General features: G+C 39.4%; 1 pseudogene; it reads right to left on the bottom strand.

Moving 5' to 3' along the window:
• Positions 1-14,719: 14,719 nt before the first annotated feature.
• Positions 14,720-16,436, bottom strand: LOC147003666 (vasculin pseudogene; annotated as a pseudogene).
• Positions 16,437-25,261: the final 8,825 nt, after the last annotated feature.

Raw genomic sequence — 25,261 nt, forward strand, 5'->3', positions numbered from 1 at the left:
AAAGTAAATGGTGAGAAGCTGGAAGCATCCCACTAAAATCAGGGACTAGACAAGGCTGCCCACTTTCTCCTTACCTATTCAACATTGTACTTGAAGTCCTAGCCAGAGCAATTCAACAAGAAAAGGAGATCAAGGGAATACAAATTGAAAAGGAATAAGTCAAAATATCACTTTTTGCAGATATGATAATATATATAAGTGACCCTAAAAATTCCACCAGAGTACTCCTAAACCTGATAAACAACTTCAATGAAGTAACTGGATATAAAATTAACTCAATCAATTGCCTATCTCTACACAAAGAATAAACATGCTGAGAAAGAAATTAGGGAAACAACACCCTTCTCAATAGTCACAAACAATATAAAATTCCTTGGTGTGACTCTAACTAAGGAAGTGAAAGATCTGTATGATAAGAACTTCAAGTCTCTGAAGAAAGAAATTAAAGGAGACCTCAGAAGATGGAAAGATCTCCCATGCTCATGGACTGGCAGGATCAACACTGTAAAAATGGCTATCTTGCCAAAAACAATCTATGGATTCAATGCAATCCCCATCAAAATTCCAACTCAATTCTTCAATGAATTAGAAAGGGCAATCTGCAAATTCATCTGGAATAACAAAAAACCTAGGATAGCAAAAACTCTTCTCAAGGATAAAAGAACCTCTGGTGGAATCACCATGCCTGACCTAAAGCTGTACTACAGAGCAATTGTGATAAAAACTGCATGGTACTGGTATAGTGACAGACAAGTAGACCAATGGAATAGAATTGAAGACCCAGAAATGAACGAACACACCTATGGTCACTTGATCTTTGACAAGGGATCTAAAACCATCCAGAGGAAAAAAGACAGCATTTTCAACAAATGGTGCTGGCACAACTGGTGGTTATCATGTAGAAGAATGCGAATTGATCCATTCCTATCTACTTGTACTAAGGTCAAATCGAAGTGGATTAAGGAACTCCACATAAAACTAGAGACACTGAAACTTATAGAGGAGAAAGTGGGGAAAGGCCTCAAATATATGGGCACAGGGGAAAAATTCCTGAATGGAACAGCAATGGCTTGTGCTGTAAGATCGAGAATTGACAAATGGGACCTTATAAAACTGCAAAACTTCTGTAAGGCAAAAGACACTGTCAATAAGACAAAAATGCCACCAATAGATTGGGAAAGGATCTTTACCTATCCTAAATCAGATAGGGGACTAATATCTAATCTATATAAAGAACTCAAGAAGGTGGACTCCAGAAAATCAAATAACCCCATTAAAAAATGGGGCTCAGAGCTAAACAAAGAATTCTCACTTCAGGAATACCGAATGGCAGAGAAGCACCTGAAAAAATGTTCAGCATCCTTAATCATCAGGGAAATGCAAATCAAAACAACCCTGAGATTCCAACTCACACCAGTCAGAATGGCTAAGATAAAAAATTCAGGTGAGAGCAGATGCTGGAGAGGATGTGGAGAAAGAGGAACACTTCTCCATTGTTGGTGGTATTGCAAGCTTGTACAACCACTCTGGAAATCTGTCTGGCGGTTTCAGAAAATTGGACATAGTACTACCAGAGGATCCTGCAATACCTCTCCTGGGCATATATCCAGAAGATGTTCCAACTGGTAAGAAAGACACATGCTCTACTATGTTCATAGCAACCTCATTTATAATAGCCAGAAACTGGAAAGAACCTAGATGCCCCTCAACAGAAGAATGGATACAAAAATGTGGTACATATACACAATGGAGTACTACTCAGCTATTAAAAAGAATGAATATATGAAATTCCTAGGCAAATGGTTGGACCTGGAGGGCATCATCCTGAGTGAGGTAACCCAATCACAAAAGAACTCAAGTGATATGTACTCACTGATAAGTTTATATTAGCCCAGAAACTTAGAATACCCAAGATATAAGATATAATTTATGAAACACATGAAACGCAAGAAGAACAAAGACCAAAATGTGGACACTTTGACCCTTCTTAGAATTTGGAACAAAACACCCATGGAAGGAGTTATAGAGACAAAGTTTGGAGCAGAGACAAAAGGATCGACCATCTAGAGACTGCCATATCTGGGGATCCATCCCATAATCAGCCTCTAAACACTGACACCATTGCATACACTAGCAAGATTTTGCTGAAAGAACCCTGATATAGCTGTCTCTTGTGAGACTATGCCCTGGCCTAGCAAACACAAAAGTGGATGCCCACAGTCAGCTATTGGATGGATCACAGGGCCCACAATGGAGGAGCTAGAGAACATACCCAAGGAGGTAAAGGGTTCTGCAACCCTATAGGTGGAACAACACTATGAACTAACCAGTACCCTGGAGCTCTTGTCTCTAGCTGCATATGTATCAAATGATGCCCTAGTAGGCTGTCAGTGGAAAGAGAGGCCCATTGGTCATGCAAACTTTATATGCCTCTGTACAGGGGAACTCCAGGGCCAAAAAGTTGGAGTGGGTGGGTAGGGGAGTGGGGGGAGAGGGTATGGGAGTCTTTTGGGATAGCATTGGAAACGTAAATGAGGAAAATACCTAATAAAAATATTAAAAAAATAAATACAAGAGAACGGAGGTAAACAGGTGATACAATTGAACAATACCATTCAGAATCTAAAAGTGGAAATAGAAATAATAATGAAATCACATAGGGAGACAACCCTGTAGATAAAAAAACCTTGTAAAGCCATCAGGAGTCATAGATGCAAGCTCCATCAACAGAATACAAGAGATAGAAATGAGAAGCTCAGATCAAGAAGATACATACTATAGAAAACATTGACACAACAGTCAAAGAAAATGCAAAAAGCGAAAAGCTCCTAACCCCAAACATTCATGGAATCCTGGACACTATGAAAAGATCAAACCTAAGAATAATAGGTATAGAAAGTGTGAAGATCCCCAACTTAAAGGGACAGAAAACATCTTCAACAAAATTACAGAATAAAATATCCCTATCCTAAAGGAAGCGATGCCCATGAGTATAAAAGAAGCCTACAGAATGTAAAATCCAGTGGACTAGGAAACAAATTCATCCTGGCATATAATAATTAAACTACCAAGTGCAGAAAACAAAGAAAGAATGTTAAAAGTGATAAGGGAAAATGGTCAAGTAACATATAAAGGCAGATATATCAGAATTACAACAGACTTCTCAACAGACACTCTTAAAGCCAGAAGATCTTGGGTAGATGCCATAAAGACACTAAGAGAACAAAAATACAAGCCCTGGCTATTATCAATTATGAACATCTATGACCCAAACACAAGTGCATCCATATTTGTAAAAGAAACATTACTAAAGCTCAAAGCACACCTCAGACAAGAACAGTGGGAAACAACACCCCACTCTCACCAATGGATAGATCTTGGAAACAGAAACTAAACAGAAACACAGGTAAACTAAGAGAAGTCATGAACCAAATGGATTTAACAGCTATCTATAGAACATTTCTACCTAAAACAAAAGAATATACCTTCTCCGCAACTCATGGTACCTTCTCCAAAATTGACCATAAAATTGGTCACAATATAACCCTCAAACAATCCAAGAAGATTGGAATAATCACATGCATCCTATCATATTAGGACAGACTGAGGGTACAAGTGAGGATGCCTCAATCCCACTTGGGAAGGAGAAGAAAGCAATCACAGAAGTGGGCGAGGGAGGGAGAGACCTGGGTTTGAAAGGTGACAGGGGGGAGAAGAGGGGAACATAATCAGATATTGGGGGGTGGGGATAGGACTGAAGCCCTAAGGGCCAGCAGAAAGAAAGGAAACTGGCACTCTTTGGAGGTAGGATGTGGTGTGAGACCTTCTAGAATGTACCAGAGACCTGGGAGGTGAAAGACTCTCAGGACAAAAAGGGAGGGACTTTATATGAAACATCCTACAATGGGGAGAGGGAACTTGTAGAGTCTACCTGCAGTAAAAAGACAGGTCATCAAGTGGAGGGATGGGCTTTCCACCCCACAGTCAAAAACTCTGACCCAGTAATGTTCCTGTCTGAAAGAACTACAAGAACAAAAATGGAGAAGAACCTGAGAAAAAGGAGGTCCAGTGACAGGCCCAAATTGGGATCCAGCTCAGGGAGAGGCCCCAAGGCCTGACACTATTACTGATGCTATGGTGTGATTACAAAGAGAGGCCTATCATAACTGCCCTCAGAAGTCCCAAAAAGCAGCTGAGTCAGATAGAGATATTTACACCAATGGACAGAAGACAGTGACCCCTGAGGTTGAATTACAGAAAGGCTGGAAGAAGCTGAGAAGGAAGTTGGCTCCATATGAAGATCAGCAGGCTCAACTAACCTGGGTGCCCAGAATCTCTCAGAAGCTGAGGCACCAACCAGGCAGCATACACTAGCTGATTTGAGACCTCCAACACATATACAGCAGAGGACCGCCAAGTCTGGACTCTGTCAGAGTAGATGTACCACACCCTCAAGAAATGCAGGACCCAGGGACTGGGGAGGTTTGGTGGGGTGGGAGGTGGGGACATCCTCTTGGAGTTGGGGGTTGGAGAATGTATGGGATGTGGAATAATCATATGTAGACCAGGAGGGGAATAAAGTCTGAACTGTAAAAAAAAGATTAAATAATAAAAAATGAAAAATAAAAATAAATTATGACAGTATATTCAACAAATAATACTGGCTCAAGTGGTGGTCGACATGTAGAACAACACAAATTGATCCATTCTAATCCCTTTATACAAAGCTCAAGTCCAAGTGGATCAAGAACCTACACATAAAACCAGGTACACTGAATGTAATAAAAGAGAATGTAGGAAAGAACCTCAAACACATCTACACAGGGGAAAATTTTCTGAACAGAACACCAATGGCTCAGGCTCTAAGATCAACTATAGACAATTGGTATCTCATAAAATTGAAAAGCCTCTGTAAGGCAAAGGACACTGTCAACAGGGCAAACAGGCAACCTACAGATTGGGAAAAGATGTTTACCAGTCCTATATCTGATAGAGGACTAATATCCAATATATACAATGAGCTTAAGATGTTAGACTCTATACAACCAAATAAACCTATTTTTAAAAGGAGTACAGAAATAAACAATGAATTCTCAACCGAGGAATCTTGAATGGCCAAGAAGCACCTAAAGAAATGTTCAAATTCCTTAGTGATCAGGGAAATACAAATCCAAATGAAACTGAGATTCCACCTCACACCAGTCAGAATGGCTAAGATCAAAAACTCAGATGACAGCAGATGCTGGTTAGGATGTGGAAAAAGAGGAACACTTCTCCATTGCTAGTGGGATTGCAAGCTGGTACAACCACTCTGGAAATCAGTCTGGCAGTTTCTCAGAAAATTGAAAATAGGACTACCTGAGAACCCAGCTGCACCACTTCTGAGCATATACTCAGTAGATGCTCTAACATATAACAAGGACACATGCTTTACTATGTTCATAGAAGTCTTATTTATAACACCCCAATGCTATTAAAAACACATTATAACAACCTTGATATCCCTCAACAGAGGAAAGGGTACAGAAAATGCAGTACATTTATACAATGGAGTACTAATCAGCTATTAAAATTCACAGGCAAATGGATGGAGCTAGAAAATATCATCCTGAATGAGGTAACCCAGTCACAAAAGAACAAACAAGGTATGAACTCACTGAAAAGTGTATGTTAGGAAAAAAAGCTTAGAATACCCACAATATAACTCACAGACCATATGAAGCTCAAGAAAAAGCAAGGCCAAAGTGTAGATACTTCTGTCCTCCTTAGAAGGGGGAACATGGTAATCTCAGGAAATAGAGGGAGGTAGGGACCTGGGAGGGAGAGAAGAGGGGGAGAAAAAAGGGGGCAGGATCTGGTATGGTAGGAGGCTAGGGAGAAGTACAGAGAGTCAGGGAATTGAATGGAGATGTGTAGCAGTAGAGGATGGGGTACTGGGGGAAGCCACTAGAAACTTCCAGATGTCAGGAAAGTAAGATGCTCCCAGGACCCAACGAGGATGACATTAACTGAAATACCCAATAAAGGGTATAGATAACCCATAGAGACCACATCCATGGCACCAAATTGAGGGATGTGCACACAGAATTACCTACTCATCTCAAAATTATTAACACAGAATTGTTCCTGTTTAAAAGAAATGCAGGGTCTAAGAGTAGAGCAGAGACTGAAGGAAAGACCATCGAGAGACTGCCACACCTAGGAATCCAATCCATGTGCAGACATCAAACCCAGACAATAGTGTTGATGCCAAGAAGCGCTGGCTGACAGGAGCCTGGTATAACAGTCCCCTGAGAGGCTGTTCCAGAGCCTGACCAACACAGATGTGGATGCTCCCAGCCAGTTATTGGACTGACGAGCACTGGGATCCCAATGGGAAAGTTAGGAGGAGGACTGAAGGAGATGAAGGAGACTGCAACCTCATAAGAAGAACAATAATATTGACCAACTAGACCCCTGGAGCTTCCAGGTACTAAATCAACTCAACAGTATAAATAGAGGGACCCATGTATCCAGATTCATATGTATCAGGGGACTGCCTTATCTGGCATCAATAGGAATGGAGGCCCATAGTCCTGTGGAGCCTCAGTGCACCATCATAAGGGAATGCTTGGACAGTGAGGTGCAAATTAGTGGATTGGTGGGGGAGCACCCTCTTAGAAGCAGGAAGTTGGTGGATGGTCAAGGGAGTTTGTTAAGGGGAAAATGGGAAGGGTGATAACATTGGAAATATAAATAAATAAATATAATAACCAATAAAAATAAATAGATATCCAAGTTGAAAAGAAAGAGGGCTGGTTTACGTATCAGTGGTAAAGTGCTTGTGTAGTATGTACACTGCATTATGTTCAGTCTTCAGTACTGCAAAAACAAAACAATCAGATATGACAAAACTATCCAAAAGAAAGCTTCACGTAATTATAATAGCCAGGAATTTTAACTCTAAGGGAAAAATATAGACAGGAGGACCCTCATCATATATCAGATGCAGACAGAAATTATCCAAAAAACATGAAAATCTTAACCTATATCCACCTAGAACATCCTCAATCTAAAGCAAACAGACTTATGTCTAAGGAGTGAGAATGTACATGAAGAAGTGTCCTTTCAACAAATCTTGCTAGAAAAACACAGTCTACGTACAAAATAAAATGTACTGGCTTAAATCAGTAAAGCTCCCTCAGAATGACACCTGAAGTTATCTTTCAGTCCCCACATATACCTGTGCATACACATATATCATTCACTCTTATGAAAAGATGCTAAACTTTATTCATCATTAATATGAAAATGAAAAATTAGATATCCTCAATACCTAACAAACTGAGCAAGGGACTGTGGATGTGGCTCAGATGGTAGAGTATTTACCTAGCAAACAGGTAGGTTGTTACCATTATAGCATCACATGCAAACAAATGAAGGAAGGAAGAAGTATAAAACCTACTCTTGGGTGGCCTTAGGATTCATATGCGAGTACACATTGGAAAAAGAAAATCAACCCTTAAAAAAAGGCCTCTGAAAGCACAGACACTCTTAGTCCTGTGTGTATCCCCATGTAAATATGACACACAAATAAAATAAATCTAATAAAAATTACAAGTACACATGTATGTTCAATCCACACTTGGTGTACTGAGAATGCAACTTCAATGCAAGCTGAGAAATACATGTATCTGAAAAGACCACTACTGGAATCTTTGAAACAACTGACAAAATCATCAATGTAGTATATCAAGAATCCCAAGCCCAAGGGGAGACATTACTCAACATCTAGACTCTTTACAGGGAAATGAAGAAATCAAGACACAGGAAAAAATTGGAGAAAATTTCAGAGTGCTAATTAGGGCAGGTGGAAGTCAGTCATTTTTGTTGGACAGCTTGAGGAAAGATAGGAAGATACTGAATTGTGGTGACATGGGGAAGAGACCCCATCTTGGGTTTTGACTGATGAAAAAGTCAGAAGTCAGACTCCACTGACAAGTACCTAAAGGCCTGATGACACTGTATGTGATCTTCAAAGGACATCTTGTCTAAGAGAATGAACTGTAATCACTTAGGGCCAGGTGACTACTTCCTGAAGCTATCCCCACCAAGTATAACAAAATATAAAAGGATTTAGGCTGTGTTTACTTCTGGCTAAAACAGAGGTTCTCAGTCTGTGAACATGATACCTTAAGGATAAAGTAACCCTTTCACTGGGGTCGCATAGCATATCAGCTACTCTGCATATCAGATACTTACATTATGATTCATAACAGTTACCAAAGTTATGGCCAAAGTAGCAACTAAGAAATGTTATGGTTAGGAATCACTGCAACGTGAGGAACTCTATTAAAGGGACACAGCATTAGGAAGGTTGAGAACCACTGGGCTAACATTTAACATATAACTTTGTTTCCCTAGCACTCATGCCTTCTGTCCTAGAGGATACTCCTCATAAAGCCACCTCAAAACTTTGTAACTTGAGAAAAATCCTCCAACTTATAACCTTATTACAAGTAACAATCTTGTTTGAGATATTTTTGGAATCCTTTTTGTGTATATGTGTATGTGTGTGTGTGTGTGTGTCTGTGTGTCTGTGTGCACACACATGATGTGCATGTGCATCATGTGTGCTAATAGGCCAGAAAATGGTATCAGTGGCCTGGAATTTATGTTATAGGCAGTTGTCAGCCACTCATGTGGGAACCAAATGTGGTTCCCTCTGGAATTGCAGCAAAGATTCTTAAATCAGTGACCCGTTTCTCCATCACCACAAATTACACTCTTTGGGTGATGTTAGAAAGAAGTGTGTGTGTGTGGGGGGGGGGGGGTTCTTAGCAACCTTTAGAGGTATAACTTGAGAGACATAAAAATGGAATGTACGCTCACTGCAAAGAAATTAACTGTGAATATTCCTTGAGAATCTGATTTGCTATCTGGTAAGTTCTTTTTTTCTTTTCTCTCTCTCTCTCTCACCCCCAATGGAGCACTTTTCTATTTTTCTTTAATAAATCCAACTTGGTCTCACATCTGGCTTGCTCTGAAATTAATTTCTTTGTTGAAGCAACAAATCCTAGATTTTCCTCTGTGTGTGTGTGGTAGAGGGGGATGGGTCAGGGGGTTGCGGGGAGGTGGAGGGTTTGAAAAGAATTTCCCAGTCAGCTACTAGTGTGGTGTGGGGCTGTATTCCTATCATTACTGACAACCCAACTAGATCAGACCCTGTAGGAATAAGAAAAGTATAAGATTCCAGACCAGACTTCTGCTCAGGCCATCATACCTACAGCAGCCCCTCCTCTCTCATGCTCACTGTAAGAAATAAATTGCTGTGTTCCATTTTCAGTGTTCTCTGAACTTAGAGATCAAAGAATCACATATTGAAACCAGGAATCCCTAGGCCTCTAACAAGTGGCTGACAGTTTGCAGAATTGCAAATTTACAGTCTCCCTTGAGACTGAAGCTGCAAATAGAGAAGGGGGAAGTCTCAACAATGAATATTGATGAGATGAATAGGTGATGCTTTGCTTCCTGAAGTTTCCTGATGAAAGGAATTTGAGAAAGCATTTAAATTCCAGAATATGGAAAGGAGAACTATAAAAAAGTGGGACATGATGCAGCTGTTGCTCTCACAAACTCACAGTGGATGGGGTTGCCTGAGCAATATCTAGCCTATCAACATTCTGGCATGGATAAAAGAGGGGGTGTCAAGGACTCACTCCTAAATGAGGAGAAAAGGCACTTGATAGCTACTGAGGAGGAGAACCATTCTTCCATGAGAAGGGAACCCCCCTGGTAGCTGCCAGTGTTCAAGTGACCCCACAGCTGTGCACACATAGTACTAGATTACACATATCTTGAAATTTCATGATGGAGTTCATACTTTAAGTGAGAAATAAAAAGAGAAATCCAGATCAGAAGAAAATAATAGTTGGAGAGAGAGAGAGAGAGAAGGAGAGAGAGAGAGAGAGAGAGAGAGAGAGAGAGCTCTCACAGGAGTGGAAGGTTTAGAGGATGCACAAGCACACAGAGGAGTGCCAGAACCCATGTATTTAAGGCACAGTCTTCATGCTAGAAATGGTAATAGATATTTAATATGAAAACACAGCCATCTATTTAAAAACAATACAGAATGTGCTGTGTAGATCAGGCTGGTCTCAAATTCAAGGAGCCTGCCCTCTGGTGGGATTGGGTACATTGTGTGACAGTATGACTACTTTTTTATATATTTATTCCTTTTTTATACTTCTTTTTTATTAGACTTTTGGGGGCCTTTCACAGAATCTAATGGCATTTATTTTTACTCTACTCTCTTTCTTTCATTATTATTTTATCTGGTTTTGTGGCTGGGATCAGGGGCATGAGCCATCATGCCAGGCTAAATAAGGTTTTACGTTGGCCAGCAGTATTCTACTGCTGGTAATTTCCTGACTTTGATAAACTGTTGTACTAAACAACAACACTTTTATTTTCAGAACACAATTCCTGAGTTATTTGTGGTAAACATTAGTGATAAATTTTCAGAGATCTCTGCTACAAAACGACAAACTATGTGGTTAAAAACTATAGAAATTCAGTTAGAAATGTAGGTTGTTTGGTAGCATGCTTGCCTAGAATGCACAAAGCCCTGGATTACAGCCCTAGCAACACAAAGAACACCTGGTGTGATGGTGCACACCTGCAATAGCAGAACCTGGGAGGTGAAAACAGGTGGATTAGAAGTTCAAGGTCATCCTTGCCTTCACAATGAATTTTCGGCTATCCCACTGTCCTTCAAATTCTGTTTCAAAAAACCAACAAGTTCCAACAACACCAAAATCACTAAGAATTAAGTTGTCTTACTATTTATGTGCAGGGGTCAGCAGCTTCATATTCTCTCCCTCGGGGAACCCCTGGCCTGCTGCAACTTCTGAACCCGTATTTTGCTGAAAATCTTTGGTCTCTCCTTTCTTTGCAGCCTCTTAAATCCAGTATCTGCCTTGATTACCACATTACATTTTCCTGTGTTCCAGTCTCCACATGGTTACTCTTCAACAGCAAATTAAATCTACAGCAATATCTTTTTTACAATTATTTGAGGTATAAGAGGTCAGGGCTTTAACATATTTGTTTTGCACAGGAGGAATAACTCAACACTGCAGCCAACAGGTAAAGACCTGTTTTTATTGATATGTAACCAGTCTTTGCCCATGTATTTTCCTAATAGCCAAATGGGGGTGGGGGAAGTAAATTTTTAAAGGGTAAACTCAGATGAAGGGCTTAGACACAAATACTGGGTGTGTCCATACCTGCCTGCTTCCCTGTGGGTTCTCCTGATTCTCGGTTTGGTTTAACACTCATTAATATAAATAAATATATCTCTATCCTCTTCATTTTCAGGTGTCCAACCCTCATGATGCCCACACATTGTATATTTTCTCTTTGTATCTGGGATGCCTAAAGAGCACACTCTTCGCCAAGGTCCCCAGCCTAGCCAACAATCTTTTGGGGTATCTATACTTACTTCAAAGTCGGAAAAAGCCAGATAAAGTCTGCAGACTTGTCTTTGGATCCAGCTGGAGCAATTGTTGGAGAATTCAGACAAATAATGATTTTTGTATACCTATTTTTAAAGAAAAAGTTAAATAGTTAACGTACCACAGTACCACAAAATATCTTGACTTCCCTGCTAAAGCAAGTCCAAATAACTATGACAACAGACACAATTTTTTTTCTGGTTTGTCTACACATGAGGGAGGAAAAAGAGATGAAAAATGATGCATATACACACACTCCTCAAATAACAAAGCAAATAAAAGCATATAAGGAAAAAGAAGCTGAAGACAAAATTTGCGGACTCACTGCCCCAGGACTTCCAAGTTAGTCCTTAATACCTGACAGCTGCAACTCAGTAGAAAAAGTCTATGGTACCATGTGATTGGTCAGTGGGTCACTCCTTCTCATTGGTGGTGGAGGGGAAAGGGGTTGGCAAATGGAAGATGGATATGATGTTGAAAGTTTGGTGTGGCCTGGTATTATACAGATTGTGAATATTGCACTGAATCTGGTTATGTAGACTTCTGTATGAACTCCAGATAAATAATCTCCAAGGCTTCTTCTGACTGAACAGATGGATCCCTTCATCCTCTTTATGACTTGTTATTTTATGTGTGTCATCACTACCTAGCTTCAAAAGAAGCAGATAAATGAAGGTAGGCAGTCTTCCTGTTCTCAGATCCAACACCCCCACTTTCCCTGCATAATCCCAGTTGGGATGGAAATCGGACTCCTCCTGTCTCAGAATCTCGAGTGCTAGGACTACAGGTGTGTACACTACTTGTGACTAAATTTCATGTTCTAACTATGATTACTAATGTTCTTCCTTTCTCTGGACGTCAACTGCAGTTTGACAATCCTAAGTGGGGGAGGATCCAGCAGTGGGAAGGCTCAGCTGGTTGTACTTGATATCAAGCCTTGAAGACCTGAGCTGATGACGGAACGAGAAATTTACTTTTGCAATAACCAGATTCAGTGCAATATTCACAATCTGTATAATACCAGGCCACACCAAACTTTCAACATCATATCCATCTTCCATTTGCCAACCCCTTTCCCCTCCACCACCAATGAGAAGGAGTGACCCATTGACCAATCACATGGTACCATAGACTTTTTCTACTGAGTTGCAGCTGTCAGGTATTAAGGACTAACTTGGAAGTCCTGGGGCAGTGAGTCTGCAAATTTTGTCACATATACACAATTTATAGATGGATAAATAACTGTACTAAACATTTAAAAAGTTAAGTAATAAATCCTAGAAATAAAGAACTCATTAGTGTTAAATGGCATTTACCATGTGTAATTAATGTTGCTCTATTTTATTATTGTTAGTTATTATTAGTAATTTGTTATGCCAAACATATAGATTAAACTTCTGTAAGTATATATATATCGAAAAAAATATATGGGGTTCCATCCTATCTTAGTCTCACAATCCTCTGCACAGCTTTCAATGAACACACACACACACACATATGATGGGCAGGTTTTTCTATTGACTTTGTATTGATCAAACCTGCCTTATATCTTTTTTCGTTTAAATAATGACTGGCTAGGTATGGAACACAAGTATGGTCTTTGAGAACATCAGGCAAGTGTTCTACCACTGAACAAGAACTCCATCGTGTTCCCTCTCCTGTGTGTCCAGTACTGTCAATGTAGTGCTACCTCCACTCCCAAAAAAAAAGTACTTCAAAGTCTGAGAACCTGAGTTTGATATAGTAGACTCATTTTGTGTAAGGAAAGAACTGACTCCCCTGAGTTGTGCTCTCTACTGCCCACATAGACATGCACACACACACACACACACACTTTAAAAAGTTGTTATCTTATATGATCTTTTATGTCTTTCTTTCAGGTTTTTGGTGATTTTGTTTTGAACCTCTTTATTGGGTTATTTTTCAATTTACTAAGCCCTGGGTGTATAAAGAGATGTTATATCTTTTGTTGTTGTTGTTGTTGTTGTTGTTGTGTTTGTTTGTTTGTTTGTTTGGGGGGGGTTGAGACAGGGTTTCTCTGTGTAGTCCTGGCTGTCCTGGAACTCACTCTGTAGACCAGACTGGCCTCGAACTCAGAAATCCGCCTACCTCTGCCTCCCCAGTACTGGGATTAAAAGCGTGTGCCACCATACCTGGCTTGTTATATCTTTCATATGTTCCTCTTTGAATTCTATTGAAAGAACCAACATTTTTCCTTTGTTTGTATGATGGGTGGACTCACAGTCACCCATGATACATAGGACAAATGGTTAATTTTAGCAGACAGCTGCAGGTGGAAACAGATCCTCAGTGACAGTTAAAGATGCCCAGGTAATTCTAGCCTACTGAATCCTGTGTTAAGAATCTAGACCAGTGGTTCTTAACATTCTTAATGCCATCCTCCTGGCCCCTCTACGAGCATTTGTGACATCTCTCAGATTTACATGGAACCTTGGTATGTGATGACATCGCTTATTCCCCAAAATAGTTTTTAGCATCTTTAGATATATGAAATTGAGATTGTATGTGGAGAAGTTCCTTGTCTTCTGTGCCCTCCAGATCTGTTGCTTTGAGTTTCTTGCCTGATGCCCCAGGAGGTCTGATACTATCAACTGGTGCAGACCATTTTTCAATCAGGAAATGCTATGAAAACCTGCAATGAGCAAGATTTCTGCAGTGCTCTGTCTTGTTCAGAAAGGTATGACAGTGTTCATTTTTATTATGTTCTCTGTGAAGGTTTACTGTGACCTTAGAGGTGTGTCCAGCCTGTGTTCTGAAGATCACTTGCATCTAGGAATAGCTGTGAATGTGATCCATTATAAAATTGTGCACTTAAAACACCTCATACCCACACAAATACATACATACACCGAAGCATGCAGGCACACTCACACACACACACACACACACACACATTTAATACTTTATAAAGGAATTCAGAGGAATTTAACTAATTAAAGAAATACATTCTGAAAACTTTCTGATATTATGAAAATTTCATCCAAAGGATTTACAAACTGGAAACCCTGAGTAGGAAAACAATGAAAATAACACCTTCATATATGGGCCAATAGAGTACAAAAGGAAAGGGGAAAATCTTGAAAGTCATTTAGTAAAATGGCATGACATCAAAAGATACAAAAGATCAGAATTCTTTTTTTTTTTTAAACATCACACAATTTTTTATTATTAAATGAGAAAATCTCATTTGTTACATTGTCACATTGCTAGTCAAGAGAAATGCTGCAGTGATGAAGAAAGTCAATGTTGGATCAACCAAAGTCCTCATTTCTACAACATTCATTTACAAAGAAATAATGTTCAACACAGCCCAACACAACATTCTTGGTTTTCTTCATATTGAAGTCCCCCAAAAAATCATCTTCTAATGGGGTAGGTTCACTACATAAATTATAGTTCTTCATTTTTACAATTCACCCCAAACTGCATGAGAGATGTATCAAACTAAAATTTCTAAAGCTGTGAGGCTCTCCTTCACACATCGTCATCATCCGAGGTGTCACTGCTACTTGTCTCTGTGTCATCATTCTCAATTGTGGGTTTGAAAGTGCTGTTTTTCCAGGGTCCAAACTTGAAGTCACAGATCAGGCCATTTTTCAAAATACCATTTTTTCTCAGACCATTCTTCTGTAACTGTTCACTAATAACTTGGAATTCTCTCATTTCATCCTCAGTTAAGGGAGCACATGTTTCATCATTTTCACTGTCTTCCTGCCAGCCCATTTCTTTTAATAATCTGTGTTCTGCCTCTAGTGAACTGGAAAGAACATCGGTTTGTGGAAAAGTGGAAGAACGAATGATCTGCTGAGACATCACCGAGGCATTGCCGTTCTCCTGTGGAATTTCATTTTCATCAAAGTTTCTGTTTATGTCTCTTTCTTGGTGAGTAGTATTGCTGTTATGCAAATTAAATGAGTCGTCATCCTTCTCTGAGCCAGCATGACTTTCATCTTCATGTTCCTCCTCTACTCTGTCCCTTTTCAATGCTTTCAAAAATTCACTCTTTTTATCACTGCACATTCGTGTCAGTTTAGTTAAACGAGGCTGCTGATTAAGTTTGTCAACAGGCGAAGAAGAATTCGAACGATTACACTCTTTCACTGAGTTTGTTGATGGACTAATACTCTTGGCCGCTGACTTAAAAGCATTAAAGTTGCCAATGCCATATGTAGATTCATGAGAAAAAGAAGTCCCGACTTTGTTCTCTTTAGTTTGGCTTTTCCATTGTGTAGGTTTTGTAGGTGGAACAGCAGGTTTGGGGACTAAGCCTTTATAAACACTCGGACCAGTTCCATTCTTAACTGGCTGTGACTGGAGGTTTCCTGCTACGGGGAATCCAGATAGCTGTAAGTCTTTTGTATTACCTTTCTTAATGACCAGCATTCTTGGAGTTCTAGATTTAGGATTCGGGGGATAGTCTAAGAGAGGAGCTTGGGAGATTTTTTTGGTTGGGTATGTGTGTGTCTGGGCGTGTAGAGGCCCTAAACACCCGCAGCTAAAGATTTATTCTGATTTGGTTCTCTCTCATATTCAGGATTTAAAGATGGAAAATCCTCAGCCTCAAACTGTCTGCGTTCTCTTTTGTCTTCTTTCCTCCCAGTTTCATTGTCAGGGATGTTGTTTTCATGTAGTCCTTGGCTTTTTCCAGAATGGAAAATACTGCTACGAGAACGGGAATTTCCACCATGGTATCCCCCACGATGATTTATGTTTTCTGTACCATTTCTGCCATGCGTACGCCATCCATTTTTCTCTTTCCTCCCAAAATTACCTCCATTAGGGCGTCCAATACCAGAATCAAAGCCATCTGAAGAATTGTGTCGTCGACGACTCACATCATAACGATTTTCTGTCCATGAAAAATTTTCAGAGTGCTTCTCAAAATTCAATGATGAAAATTCCAAAAGGACTGCACAAGAAGGTGTTGATTTCTTCTCTATAAGCTTTATGTTTTCCAGTTTGTTTTTTTATTTTGTATCCTCTGAAATATCCAAGTTCTTTGAAGATACTTAACCTATGACTATTTGACATAGAGTTACTTGAAGTCAGCTACCCATATTTATTTTGAAGTTTTCATATGGCTAGATCCAGAATTAGCCAGGTTCCTTGTATTTAAGAGCAAGGTCTTCTTTAGTATTCCATGTACTTGTCACTGTTGTACTTATCCACTCCAGAAGAAATATCCAATGTATGTGCCAAAAAGCAGAAACAAAAAGAAAACTTTCACATCTGAAGATTACTTCTAAACATCAGCGTATATAGACAGACAGACAGCTATCTCAATACTACCATGCTGGTGTGAAAATGGACATCTTATATTCCCAAGTAAATAAAAGATAAAAAGAAAAAAACGCTGTATTCTTTCAATGTCTTCATTTAGAAAAGCTGTCCCATTGTAATATGAAAAAAGCTGAAGTCAAAAATTACTAAAACTTTTAATAAAGGTAAAAAGAACTGCCACAAAACTTCAGCAATATTTAAACAGTAATTTGAAACTGCTGAAACTACTTGGTACACAAATCAAACATATCTTACAGTTTTGGCTGAAGAACACCAACAGGAGAGGGGAAAGAGACAAAAATAACACCAGATGAAATGCTTTAACCACTTATATAATCCGTTTGAACCAAAATACTGAAGAAATGGCTGGATCTTTTAGTAGCTCGTTGAATTTGTTCACTACTATCAATTCACTTCAGAGATGATTCTTGTCAATTTTAATTAACTACTGGAGCAAAATTGCCCAAAACAAAAACAAAACTGTAATTCCAAAATGGCCACTTGAAATATCCGGGGCCTTTTAAACAAAACCTAGATGATGATCTTCATACGCCAAATTCAATCACCTTCTGCCCCACCAGAGGTGCCCCTGGCCTGGGGGTGCCACTGCGCTCGATCCCGGGAGGAGGTTTTCGGTACTTTGAATAATCCCCTTTTGCAGCTTTTCCCTCCCCCACAACCAGTCTCAGTCCCCAAGATCAGAATTCTTAAAATAGATGATATTGACTTTGAGTATTGCAATATTTTTTCATATTTCCCCTTAGTTTTAGTGAGTAAAAAATTGAAAGTAAAAATTTGAAATCCACAAATGACACTGTCCAAAGGGATCAAGCATGGCTTTAGAGGTGTGACACTGTGTCTTCAATAGAAATTTAACTCTATCCTTTAACTTTCTAATCTTACATTTTAAAAATGATTCATTTGTATTTGTTTTATGTGCATTGGTGTTGTGCTTACATGTATGTCTGTGTGAAAGCATTGGGTCACCCAGAAATAGAGTTGCAGCCAGTTGTGAGCTGCTCTGTGTAAGGAATTTCAAGAGTAGCCAGTGCTCTTAACTACTGTCCCATCTCTCTAGACCCCTGATTCTTTGATGTATATACAATTTCTAGCCATTCTCCCTTGCTGATGCCCCAGAATCCACATAATCTCTATCTTCATTTCTTTACTTTTTACCATCCATTTCCATATTTTCCTTTCATTTCAGTTTAGCTAGATTTATAACATTGATCTTTTAAAATATTTTGAGTTTATGTTGTTCGTTTTCTGTATTACTTTCTTAAATTTTGTTTAAAGAAAGTTTCTCATGTGGCTAAGGTTTGTCTTGAGCTCTCTGCAAAGCTGAAGATGACTTTGAACACCTGATTCCCTTCCTTTCATTAAGGGCTGAGATTATAGGTACACACTACCAACCCTGGGATTGCAGGTGATGTATACCACCACCCTGGATTATGCAACCCTTTGGTTTTGAACTGAGGACCTCTCATGCATACTGGGCAAACACTCTACTGATGGATCCAAATTCCTCACTTTTTATTTTACTTATTACTAAAATTCCTTTCTTTACATTTGATTACTTACTCATTTATATTCCTTGATATTTTCATTGTGTACAAACATTGTACATGGCTGTTACTAAGGGACATTTGCATGTAAGCATGTAGTGCATATTCTCTTCCATTGTGACATAAACTCTCCTTTATTGCCTCTTCACTAATTTTTTTTAATTAGGTATTTTCTGCATTTACATTTCCAATACTATCCCAAAAGTCCCCCATACCCACCCCCCACTCCCCTATCCACCCACTCACCCTCTTTGGCCTTGTGTTCCCCTGTACTGGGGCATATAAAGTTTGCAGTCCAATGGGCCTCTCTTTGCAGTGATGGCCGACTAGGCCAGCTTTTGATACATATGTAGCTAGAGACAAGAGCTCCGGGGTACTGGTTAGTTCATATTGTTGTTCCACCTATAGGGTTGCAGTTCCCTTTAGCTCCTTGGGTACTTTCTCTAGCTCCTCCATTGAGTGCCGTGTGAACCATCTAATAGTTGACTGTGAGTATCCACTTCTGTGTTTGCTAGGCCCCGGGATAGTCTCACAAGAGACAGCTATATCTGGGTCCTTTCAGCAAAATCTTGCTAGTGTATGCAATGGTGTCAGCGTTTGGAAGCTGATTATGGGATGGATCCCTGGATAGGGAATCACTAGATGGTCCATCCTTTCATCACAGCTACAAATTTTGGCTTTGTAACTCCTTCCATGGGTGTTTTGTTCCCATTTCTAAGAAGGGGCAAAGTGTCCACACTTTGGTCTTCATTCTTCTTGAGTTTCATGCATTTAGCAAATTGTATCTTATATCTTGGGTATCCTAAGTTTCTGGGCTAATATCCACTTATCAGTGAGTACATATTGTGTGTGTTCCTTTGTTATTGGGTTACCTCACTCAGGATGATGCCCTCCAGGTTCATCCATTTGCCTAGGAATTTCATAAATTCATTCTTTTTAATAGCTGAGTAGTAGTCCATTGTGTAAATGTACCACATTTTCTGTATCCATTCCTCTGTTGAGGGGCATCTGGGTTCTTTCCAGCTTCTGGCTATTATAAATAAGGCTGCTATGAACATAGTGGAGCATGTGTCCTCTTTTTTAAAAATTTTTAATATTTTTTATTACATATTTTCCTCAATTACATTTCCAATGCTATCCCAAAAGTCCCCCATGCCCCCCCCCCACTTCCCTACCCACCCATTCCCATTCTTTTGGCCCTGGCATTCCCCTATATTGGGGCATATAAAGTTTGCAAGTCCAATGGGCCTCTCTTTCCAGTGATGGCCAACTAGGCCATCTTTTGATACATATGCAGCAAGAGACAAGAGCTCCGGGGTACTGGTTAGTTCATCATGTTGTTACAACTATAGGATTGCAGATACCTTTAGCTCCTTGGGTACTTTCTCTAGCTTCTCCATTGGGAGCCCTGTGATACATCCAATAGCTGACTGTGAGCATCCACTCCTGTGTTTGCTAGGCCCCGGCATAGTCTCACAAGAGACAGCTATATTTGGGTCCTTTCAGCAAAATCTTGCTAGTGTATGCAATGGTGTCAGCGTTTGGAAGCTGTTTATGGGATGGATCCCTGGATATGGCAGTCTCTAGATGGTCCATCCTTTCATCACAGCTCCAAACTTTGTCTCCGTAACTCCTTCCATGGGTGTTTTGTTCCCAATTCTAAGAAAGGGCATAGTGTCCACACTTTGGTCTTCATTCTTCTTGAGTTTCATGCGTTTAGCAAATTGTATCTTATATCTTGGGTATCCTAAGTTTTGGGCTAATATCCACTTATCAGTGAGTACATATTGTGTGAGTTCCTTTGTGATTGTGTTACCTCACTCAACATGATGCCCTCCAGGTCATTCCATTTGGCTAGGAATTTCATAAATTCATTCTTTTTAATAGCTGAGTAGTACTCCATTGTGTAAATGTACCATAATTTCTGTATCCATTCCTCTGTTGAGGGGAATCTGGGTTCTTTCCAGCTTCTGGCTATTATAAATAAGGCTGCTATGAACATAGTGGAGCATGTGTCCTTCTTACCGGTTGGGACATCTTCTGGATATATGCCCAGGAGAGGTATTGCTGGATCCTCCGGTAGTACTATGTCCAATTATCTGAGGAACCGCCAGACTGATTTCCAGAGTGGTTGTACAAGCTTGCAATCCCACCAACAATGGAGGAGTGTTCCTCTTTCTCCACATCCTCACCAGCATCTGCTGTCACCTGAATTTTTGATCTTAGACATTCTGACTGGTGTGAGGTGGAATCTCAGGGTTGTTTTGATTTGCATTTCCCTGATGATTAAGGATGTTGAACATTTTTTCAGGTGCTTCTCTGCCATTCGGTATTCCTCAGGTGAGAATTCTTTGTTCAGTTCTGAGCCCCATTTTTTCATGGGGTTATTTGATTTTCTGGAGTCCACCTTCTTGAGTTCTTTATATATATTGGATATTAGTCCCTTATCTGATTTAGGATAGGTAAAGATCCTTTCCCAATCTGTTGGTGGCCTTTTTGTCTTATTGATGGTTTCTTTTGCCTTGCAGAAGCTTTGCAGTTTCATGAGGTCCCACTTGTCAATTCTTGATCTTACAGCACAAGCCATTGCTGTTCTATTCAAGAATTTTTCCCCTGTGCCGATGTCTTCTAGGCTTTTCCCACTTTCTCCTCTATAAGTTTCAGTGTCTCTGGTTTTATGTGAAGTTCCTTGATCCACTTAGACTTGACCTTAGTATAAGGAGATAGGAATGGATCGATTCACATTCTTCTACATGTTAACAACCAGTTGTGCCAGCACCATTTGTTGAAAATGCTGTCTTTCTTCCACTGGATGGTTTTAGCTCCCTTGTCGAAGATCAAGTGACCGTAGGTATGTGGGTTCATTTCTGGGTCTTCAATTCTATTCCATTGGTCTACTTGTCTGTCACTATACCAGTACCACGCAGTTTTTATCACAATTGCTCTGTAGTAAAGCTTTAGGTCCGGCATGGTGATTCCACCAGAGGTTCTTTTATCCTTGAGAAGAGTTTTTGCTATCCTAGGTTTTTTGTTATTCCAGATGAATTTGCAGATTATACTTTCTAATTCGTTGAAGAATTGAGTTGGAATTTTGATGGGGATTGCATTGAATCTGTAGATTGCTTTTGGCAAGATAGCCATTTTTACAATGTTGATCCTGCCAATCCATGAGCTTGGGGGATCTTTCCATCTTCTGAGATCTTCTATAATTTCTTTCTTCAGAGACTTGAAGTTTTTATTATACAGATCTTTCACTTCCTTAGTTAGAGTCACACCAAGATATTTTATATTATTTGTGACTATTGAGAAGGGTGTTGTTTCACTAATTTCTTTCTCAGCCTGTTTATTCTTTGTGTAGAGAAAGGCCATTGATTTGTTTGAGTTAATTTTATATCCAGCTACTTCACCAAAGCTGTTTATCAGGTTTAGGAGTTCTCTGGTGGAATTTTTAGGCTCACTTATATATACTATCATATCATCTGCAAAAAGTGATATTTTGACTTAATCTTTTCCAATTTGTATCCCTTTGATCTCCTTTTGTTGTCGAATTGCTCTTGCTAGGGCTTCAAGTACAGTGTTGAATAGGTATGGAGAAAGTGGACAACCTTGTCTAGTCCCTGATTTTAGAGGGATTGCATCAAGCTTCTCACTATTTACTTTGATGTTGGCTACTGGTTTGCTGTAGATAGTTTTTTATCATGTTTAGGTATGGGCCTTGAATTCCTGATCTTTCCAAGACTTTTATCATGAATGGGTGTTGGATCTTGTCAAATGCTTTTGCTGCATCTAACGAGATGATCATGTGGTTTTTGTCTTTGAGTTTGTTTATATACTGGATTACGTTGATGGATTTCCGTACATTGAACTATCCCTGCATCTCTGGGATGAAACTTACTTGGTCAGGATGGATGATTGTTTTGATGTGTTCTTGGATTCGGTTAGCAAGAACTTTATTGAGGATTTTTGCATCAATATTCATAAGGGATATTGGTCTGAAGTTTTCTATCTTTGTTGGGTCTTTTTGTGGTTTAGGTATCAGAGTAATTGTGGCTTCATAGAATGAGTTGGGTAGAGTACCTTCTGTTTCTATTTTGTGGAATAGTTTGTGAAGAACTGGGATTAGATCTTCTTTGAAGGTCTGATAGAACTCTGCACTAAACCCATCTGGTCCTGGGCTTTTTTTAGTTGGGAGACTATTAATGATTGCTTCTATTTCTTTGGGGGATATAGGGCTGTTTAGATCATTAACCTGATCTTGATTCAACTTTGGTACCTGGTATCTGTCTAGGAACTTCTCCATTTCATCCAGGTTCTCCAGTTTTGTTGAGCATAGCCTTTTGTAGAAGGATCTGATGGTGTTTTCGATGTCTTCAGGATCTGTTGTTATGTCTCCTTTTTCATTTCTGATTTTGTTAATTAGAATGCTTTCCCTGTGCCCTTTAGTGAGTCTGGCTAAGGGTTTTTCTATCTTGTTGATTTTCTCAAAGAACCAGCTCCTTGATTGGTTGATGCTTTGAATAGTTCTTCTTGTTTCCTCTTGGTTGATTTCACCCCTGAGTTTGATTATTTCCTGCCTTCTACTCCTCTCGGGTGAATTTGCTTCCTTTTGTTCTAGTGCTTTTAGGTGTGTTGTCAAGCTGCTAATGTGTGCTCTCTCTAATTTCTTTTTGGAGGCACTCAGAGCTATGAGTTTTCCTCTTAGAAATGCTTTCATTGTGTCCCATAAGTTTGGGTATGTTGTGGCTTCATTTTCATTGAACTCTAAAAAGTCCTTAATTTCTTTCTTTTTTCCTTCCTTGACCAAGGTATCATTGAGAAGAGTGTTGTTCAGTTTCCAAGTGAATGTTGGCTTTCTATTATTTATTTTGTTATTGAAGATCAGCCTTAGTCCATGGTGATCTGATAGAATGCATGGGACAATTTCAATGTTTTTGTATCTGTTGAGGCCTGTTTTGTGACCAATTATGTGGTCAGTTTTGGAGAAGGTACCATGAGGTGCTGAGAAGAAGGTATATCCTTTTGTTTTAGGATAAAATGTTCTGTAGATATCTGCCAGATCTATTTGATTCATAATTTCTGTTAGTTTCACTGTGTCCCTGTTTAGTTTCTGTTTCCATGATCTGTCCATTGGTGAAAGTGGTGTGTTGAAGTCTCCCACTTTATTGTATGAGGTGCAATGTGTGCTTTGAGATTTACTAAAGTTTTTTTAATGAATGTGGCTGCCTTTGTATTTGGAGCATAGATATTCAGAATTGAGAGTTCCTCTTGGAGGATTTTACCTTTGATGAGTATGAAGTGCCCCTCCCTGTTTTTTTGATGACTTTGGGTTGGAAGTCAATCTTATCAGATATTAGAATGGCTACTCCAGCTTGTTTCTTCATACCATTTGCTTGGAAAATTGTTTTCCAGCCTTTCATTCTGAGGTAGTGTCTATCTTTTTCTCTGAGATGAGTTTCCTGTAAGCAGCAAAATGTTGGGTCTTGTTTGTGTAGCCTGTTTGTTAGTCTATGTCTTTTTATTGGGGAGTTGAGTCCATTGATATTAAGAGATATTAAGGAAAAGTAATTGTTGCTTCCTGTTATTTTTGTTGTTAAAGTTGGCATTCTGTTCTTGTGGCTGTCTTCTTTTAGGTTTGTTGAGGGATTACCTTCTTGTTTTTTCTAGGGCTTGGTTCCCGTCTTTGTATTTTTTTTTTTTTTTTCTGTTATTATCCTTTGAAGGGCTGGATTCGTGGAAAGATAATGTGTGAATTTGGTTTTGTCGTGGAATACTTTGGTTTCTCCATCTATGTTAATTGAGAGTTTGGCTGGGTATAGTAGCCTGGGCTGGAATTTGTGTTCTTTTAGTGTCTGTATAACATCTGTCCAGGATCTTTTGGCTTTCATAGTCTCTGGTGAAAAATCTGGTGTAATTCTGATAAGCTTGCCTTTATATGTTACTTGGCCTTTTTCTCTTACTGCTTTTAGTATTCTATCTTTATTTAGTGCATTTGTTGTTCTGATTATTATGTGTCGGGAGGTATTTCTTTTCTGGTCCAGTCTATTTGGAGTTCTGTAGGCTTCTTGTACGTTCATGGGCATCTCTTTCTTTAGTTTGGGAAGTTTTCTTTTATAATTTTGTTGAAGATGTTTGCTGGTCCTTTGAGTTGAAAATCTTCATTCTCATCCACTCCTATTATCTGTAGGTTTGGTCTTCTCATTGTGTCCTGGATTTCCTGGATGTTTTGAGTTAGGATCTTTTTGCATTTTGCATTTTCTCTGATTGTTGTGCCGATGTTCTCTATGGAATCTTCTGCACCTGAGATTCTCTCTTCCATCTCTTGTATTCTGTTGCTGATGCTCGCATCTATGGTTCCAGATTTCTTTCCTAGGGTTTCTATCTCCAGTTTTGCCTCATTTTGGGTTTTCTTTATTGTGTCTACTTCCCTTTTTAGGTCTAGTATGGTTTTGTTCATTTCCATCATCTGTTTGGATGTGTTTTCCTGTTTTTCTTTAAGGACTTCTACCTGTTTGATTGTGTTATCCTGTTTTTCTTTAAGGACTTGTAACTCTTTAGCAATGTTCTCCTGTAATTCTTTAAGTGAGTTATTAAAGTCCTTCTTGATGTCCTCTACCATCATCATGAAATATGCTTTTAAATCCAGGTCTAGCTTTTCAGGTGTGTTGGGGTGTCCTGGACTGGGCGAAGTTGGAGTGCTGGGTTCTGATGATGGTGAGTGGTCTTGGTTTCTGTTAGTAAGATTCTTATGTTTACCTTTCGCCCTCTGGTAATCTCTGGAGTTGTTATAGTTGTCTCTGTTTAGAGATTGTTCTTCTTGTTATTCTGATTACAGTCAACAGCAGACCTGGGAGACAGGCTCTCTCCTCTGAGTTTCAGTGGTTAAAGCACTCTCTGCTGACA

This window comes from Mus caroli, unplaced genomic scaffold (assembly GCF_978045245.1).
Source record: "Mus caroli unplaced genomic scaffold, Mus_caroli_1 scaffold_8, whole genome shotgun sequence".
Classification (NCBI taxonomy): domain Eukaryota; kingdom Metazoa; phylum Chordata; class Mammalia; order Rodentia; family Muridae; genus Mus; species Mus caroli.